Source organism: Suncus etruscus, chromosome X (genome assembly GCF_024139225.1).
Source record: "Suncus etruscus isolate mSunEtr1 chromosome X, mSunEtr1.pri.cur, whole genome shotgun sequence".
Lineage (NCBI taxonomy): Eukaryota > Metazoa > Chordata > Mammalia > Eulipotyphla > Soricidae > Suncus > Suncus etruscus.
Genome location: NC_064868.1, coordinates 50,466,463 through 50,472,851, shown reverse-complemented (window position 1 = coordinate 50,472,851; position 6,389 = coordinate 50,466,463).

The window sequence follows — 6,389 nt, the reverse complement described above, 5'->3', positions numbered from 1 at the left end:
AACTCCATCCACTGTGCAGTGCTGCATAGATAGTTGGTGTTCCATGAAGAGATGGATGTGGTTAAACCCATTTATATCTCTCAGATGTATGACTGACTCTTTGTCTTTGTCTTTCCCTGCCCCTTGTTTTTCTAGTTTTGTCGTGGAAAAAGTACCATTCAAAACCATCTCTCTGGTTCCTTACTCCACCCATCAAAAAACAAACTTCTGCCCTCAAAGAAAGAGGACTGGTGCTTCCCTACCATATCAGGTTTCCTTAATTCCATGCTAAAGCATGAGAGAAGTGTAGTACAGGGAGCTGCCAGGAGTTGAAGGCAGGTGGTGTTCTCAGTTTGTATTTGCTAATTGTGGCATGTAGTTATTTATCTCATAAGTTAATTAAACCGAACCCACCTCTTTGTGGCTGGAGCTAGGTTCATTTTAAACATGAGAAAATTTGTTCCAACAACCACTAGCATACAGGGCAATTTCAGCTATCTCTTCGTTTGATCTTTGTGCCTTTAACTATTTGTACATTATATTTTATTTGGATTTTGGGCCACACCCAGCGGTGCTCAGGGATTACTTCTAGCTCTGAGCTCAGAAATCACTTCTGGCAACTCGGGGACCATATGTGATGCTGGAGATTGAACCCAGGTTCGTTCTGGGTCAACTGCATGCAAGGCAAACACCCTACCGCTGTGCTACCACTCCAGCCTCATTTCTACATTTTAAATTTCTTCTTAGACACTTGAAATCTTTCACAATACAAATAATTATGTTTCTTGTTTCTCCTAAAGCAATATGCATATATTTCCATATTTATATTTCTTTTTTATATATTTCCATATATATATATATGTGAACCATATCGAAACAAACGCATAAACAGCATTGATCTGATGAAATACACAGCTGAGTTTAAAGTTGGATTCCACTCCAAAATTATTCTTCCCTAACTTTCACTTCATGTTGACCTTCCTCTTTTACTAAAAGGCCCTGTTGGATTCTGAAGTCACCTGTCTCTGAAGTGTAGGGTTCGACCCAGGAAGAGCTGTTTAGTTACTGTATTGATTACCTTTGATTCTTTTTTCTTTTTGTTTTACCTTAATCCCATCAAGTCTTACTACGTTTGGGCTGCTGACATGCAGTATTCTAGACACAAGCACTCATGATCAGGTATGAACAAAAGCGGTGAATCATGGGATCTTACCCCCCAGGAAGCTTTCATTTTGGTGTGAGAGAAAGAGAAAATACAATATTATCAGTTTGATATGTCATGAAGGAAAATGTAAATTAAGTTATTGAAATCATGGAAGGAGGCTAATATTGATAGAAATGGGGCAGGCGAAGCCTCATTTGAAAACATGCCTTTGAAGAAAGTCTTGTGAAAGTATTAAGAAAACTGATCCTGTGCATGTGGCAATGCAACATGTCAAGGAGAGGCACAACAAGGATTGAGTCCCCAAGACATGCAAAGTAAAGTATGTCTCTCATGAGAGTGGAGTGATGAGGATACAAGCATTGCTGGACTGAGTGAACCAGGTAGAGAATATGAGGAAGTGAGTTTAAAATGGTTTTGGAAATCTGAGGGAAGCACCTAACTTAGAGCCTTGGAATTCTCAGAATGGAAATTAATTTTCACACTGTGGTGTACATCCAGTAGAACCTCTACTTGATTTATTTTATATGTGAATGAGGTCACTCTGGTCACTCTAGAGAGTCATCTCTGTTGAATTTTAAGGTTTGAAAATGAGTAAACAACTGGGGCAAGTCTGGTAGTCTTGTTAACACATTAGTACACCAATATTACTTTGTATCGATTTCTCTGATAGTGTTATAAGGATCAATTACCTTCTCTTTTAAAACTGTCTTTGGAATATAATTGTTATAGTTTTCCTGTAGATAAACTTCAGTGGTCCTCAAACTATGGCACATGGGTCACATATTGTATTTGTTCTCATTTTGTTTCTTCACTTCAAAATAAGATATATGCTGTGTGCATATAGATTTGTTCATAGCTTTTGTTTTTACTATAGACCTGCCCTCCAGAGGTCTGAGGAAAAGTGAACTTTTCAAAAAGTTTGAGGACCACTGCATAACAGTCCAGCTCCCAAGATATGAAGTCCATAATTTTTGCTCTTGCTTGTCAGATTGTATAAATATATTTCTGACCATTAGCAAAATCAAAATCATTCTAGAAAATAATCTCTTCTTCAATGAACAATTTAAAAAAATTTTTGTTCTGTTTTTTCGGCCACACCCATTTGATGCTCAGGGGTTACTACTGGCTAAGTGCTCAGAAATTGCCCCTGGCTTGGGGGGACCATATGGGACTCCGGGGGATTGAACTGCAGTCCTTTCTTGGCTAGCGCTTGCAAGGCAGACACCTTACCTCTAGCGCCACCTCGCCGGCCCCTTCAATGAACAAATTTAGGAAAATATATATATATTAATTTTAGGCATTACCTGGATACGTTTTTTCTTTCATTTGACTCTGTAATATTAACAATCTGTAACTTTTTCTTTTAGAGTAATGCCATTTTCATTATTATATTGTGGTGGACTTCAAAATAAAAGAAAATATAATAAATGCCTTTATTAGATGTTATTCACTAAATAATGTCATGTTCAGATAATAGATACATTTGTGGAAATTCATAAAAATTTTGAATAACTAAATATGTCAACATTATGTCCTTCAGTATATCATGGCATGGAGTAATTAATATTGAAAAATGTTTATTTGATTTTGAAATATTTCCTTCTTAGTTAAACATTTACTATTCTAAAGGTTGATAAATTATTATGCAACATGTTAATCCTAATTGCAAAATTAAATTTAAATATTTTCTTCAGTTAATAACTTCTTTTTAAATATATTTTATTAATACATTATTTAAACACTTTGATTACAAATATGATTGTAGTTGGGTTTCAGTCATGTAAAGAACACCTCCCTTCACCGGTGCAATATTCCCACTACCAATGTCCCAAATCTCCCTCCTCCCCACCCCACCCCTGCCAGTACTCTAGACAGACTTTCCACTTCCCTCATTCATTCACATTGTTAGGATAGTTCTCAGTGTAGTTATTTCTCTAACTGCACTCACCACTCTTTGTGGTGAGCTTCATGTTGTGAGTTGGACCTTCCAGCCCTCCTCTCTATCTCTAGGATTATTGCAAAAATGTTTTTTATTTTTCTTAAAATCCATAGATGAGTGGGACTAATCTGTATCTATCTCTCTTCCTCTGACTTATTTCACTCAACATAATAGATTCCATGTACATCCATGTATAGGAAAATTTCATGACATCATCTTTCTTGACGGCTGCATAATATTCCATTCTGTATATGTACCTCAGTTTCTTTAGCCATTCATCTGTTGAAGGGCATCTTGGTTGTTTCCAGAGTCTGGCTATTGTAAATTAGCTAATAACTTCTAGATAACTTTACTAAATACACACCAACATTTGCAAAGAATAGCTACATATTTGCTCGTGTACTTCATCTTAATATACTTCTCATTGCTTTTCAACAACATATGTCCTCTTTTAATATACTAAATTATTGACTTTGTAATTTTGTTTTTATATTGTTATAATACACCCTACATGTATGTCATTTTCCATCTTTCCCCACATTGTTTCTATGTACCTTGAGTGTATCTGTTTCAGTGAACATTTATTTTCTATATGTTCCTCACCATTGTCAGAAAGTCATTTAATTTTCATATTTTTACACACATCAAATCATTTTAGGTATGAATTTTCAAAATATTTGGTTAAATAATATAAGTAAGTTGGTTACAATATTGTGGGGCATATGTTAAAAATAAAATTGCCACTGTTTAGCTAACTTAAAAATGACACTTATTCCTTACATTATAGAAAAACAATTCTATGTGGGTTTGAATTTTCTGTATATTTTTCAGCCAATACAATGAAGTTTTAACTTTCCACACTTCTTTGAAAGATGTGTTAATAATATCTTTGTGAGATATTATGGTCTTTCCTCTGTAGCAATTGGAAGGAATTGTAACTGCATTATAATAAAATAATAACTTTTTCTACAGAAAATGGAAAGTATGTTTTCTCACTGTTATGATGTATTTGGCTTACAGACTTGAATTTCATTTGCTTTAATACAAACTACTGTGCACATATGTGTTAGTTACCCATTTAACATTACTTTGTGGTAAGTACTTTAAGGATTTTGATGAAAAATTTAAAAATAAATAATAAAATACTAGTGAATAAGAATTCAGTAAATGATTGCAGGGTAAATAATTAGAAGCTTTAATGAGAAATTTGTATGATGCATATTTTTATTAAATCATCATGAGATACAGACAAAAAGTTGTTAGTTGAGTTGTGGATATACAATGTGGATATATTCAATTGTAGATGCACAATATATAAGTACAATCATACAATGTTCAATATTTAGTCCTTCACCAGTGCTCATACAATGTGTGTATATATGTATATAACGTGTACAAATGTTATTCTTTACCAGTGGTCACTTCCCACAACCAATTTCTCCAGTTACCCTTCTGTCCCACTCCCCATCCTCATCCCCCAGTCTGCCTCTATGGCAGACACCTCTCACTCTTCCTTTTTCCACTTAGGCACGATGGTTTGCAATACCATTACTAAAGGGTAAATGCATTTCACTTTACTCCCTTTCAATTCCTAGTTCTTTTTTTTAATTTTTTTATTTTTAATTATGAGAACAAAGATGCAAAGGAAAAGGACAAGGTAAAGTTACAGTGGAAGGACAATCACCCATAACATAATTCTGAGAAGAAGTCCCCTTGCTGATATCTTAACTTTGAACTTTCATCCAAAGAACATTAAGATAAATAAAACATGTACAATTACTTTGTCCCTCAAGTCCCCAGATTGTAACACATTATAGTATTTCTTAACAGCACACAAGGCAATCTAAAGCCATAAAACTTACAAAACTCCTTAAACATAGAGGCATAGTATTTTTTACATTTCCATGTACATGCATATTAGCTTAAGTTAACCTCAAATTTTAAGTGGATTTTTTTAAGGATTAGAGTCAAAGGAGCACAGTAAAAATGGTGTTAGAGTGGCAATTGTTGTTTGCATAGGCCCACCAAAATATGAGGGACATGGAAAGGAATAACCTTGGCCTAAATACAAAGAGACCCGACCCCTGAAGTTTCCTGGCATAAGACCAACTCTAGGCTCCAGGCAAGTTAGATCATCCAATCCAAGACATTGTCCGTAGTGCCAACACACTTTTCACACAGTCTCTGTTGTTGGTATCATGTTTCTGTATTAAAGATCCTGGAATCTGCATATCTTACATTGAAGTCAGGATGTGGAGCGTCCTCTTGTTTCACCTCACCATTAAAGGGCAATGCAGGAAGCCCTGTTCTGTAAGCAGGTCGTCGTTGTTAAGTCTTCTAAGTGTTAAGGGAAGTCTCTTTTGAGGCCGATGTCTGAGCAGTGGTAGGGTCTTCCGTGATAGAGGATTGCTTCCAGGTGATGTTATAGACAAACCTGGATGTTTTGTGGATGGCCTTCCTGGTTCAGGGGTGAATGGAAAATGCCCTTTTTTCTGAGGCCTGTGACAGGTCATTATGTCAATGCTCAGGGTGTAAAGTCCCTTTGCACTACAAGATTTGTGTATTCCAATCTCTATTAGATAGGATCTTATTTATATGTATAGTATTTTCTCATTTTAATGTGCCTATGCAAAAAGGAGCAATGCCACGTGGCATTATTGGTGCATATGGGGGCCATAAGAACAAGTCCAACAATCCCCATGACATGGTTCAATCATAAGCATTAAACTAGGAGACTCTTTCACCAAAATTCCTTGTTGAACAGCCCATAAAGAGAAGATAAAAAGTGGTTAGAATCGTCACTGTATAAGAGAATATTTAGTAAGACTTATAGTTGTCAGAGAAAAAACACAAAATATTCTAAAGAAATATGTGTCCATTTTATGTCTTTTGAAACATTTTGGGATTGTAACACAATGCATGGCTTTGGTCTGTGATTAGGATTGTGCAATACTGAAGTTAAAAAGAGTAATGTGGGTTAGTGATGTTTGGGGGTGAGAGAGTAAGGAGTAAAAATGAGCTTTGTAGAGGTGTGGGAAAGGGCAGAATACAAAATGGACATTCTGGATACGCAAAACATAACATAAAGATAAGGAATACTCTTAATACATACATACAGTGTCCGTGAGGGTGCTAGGGCCCGCTCGATTTTCCATATGCAGAGTGGTCAGAAATTGCCAGTGACAAACTTTGCACAACCGAGCAAATCTCAGCACACCCCAAGTTAGGACCAACCATTTCTGGCCGCCTGGGTGCCACCCCAGAGGGCCTGGAGGCCGGGGGCAGAAGAGGGGAAGGCTGGGAGCC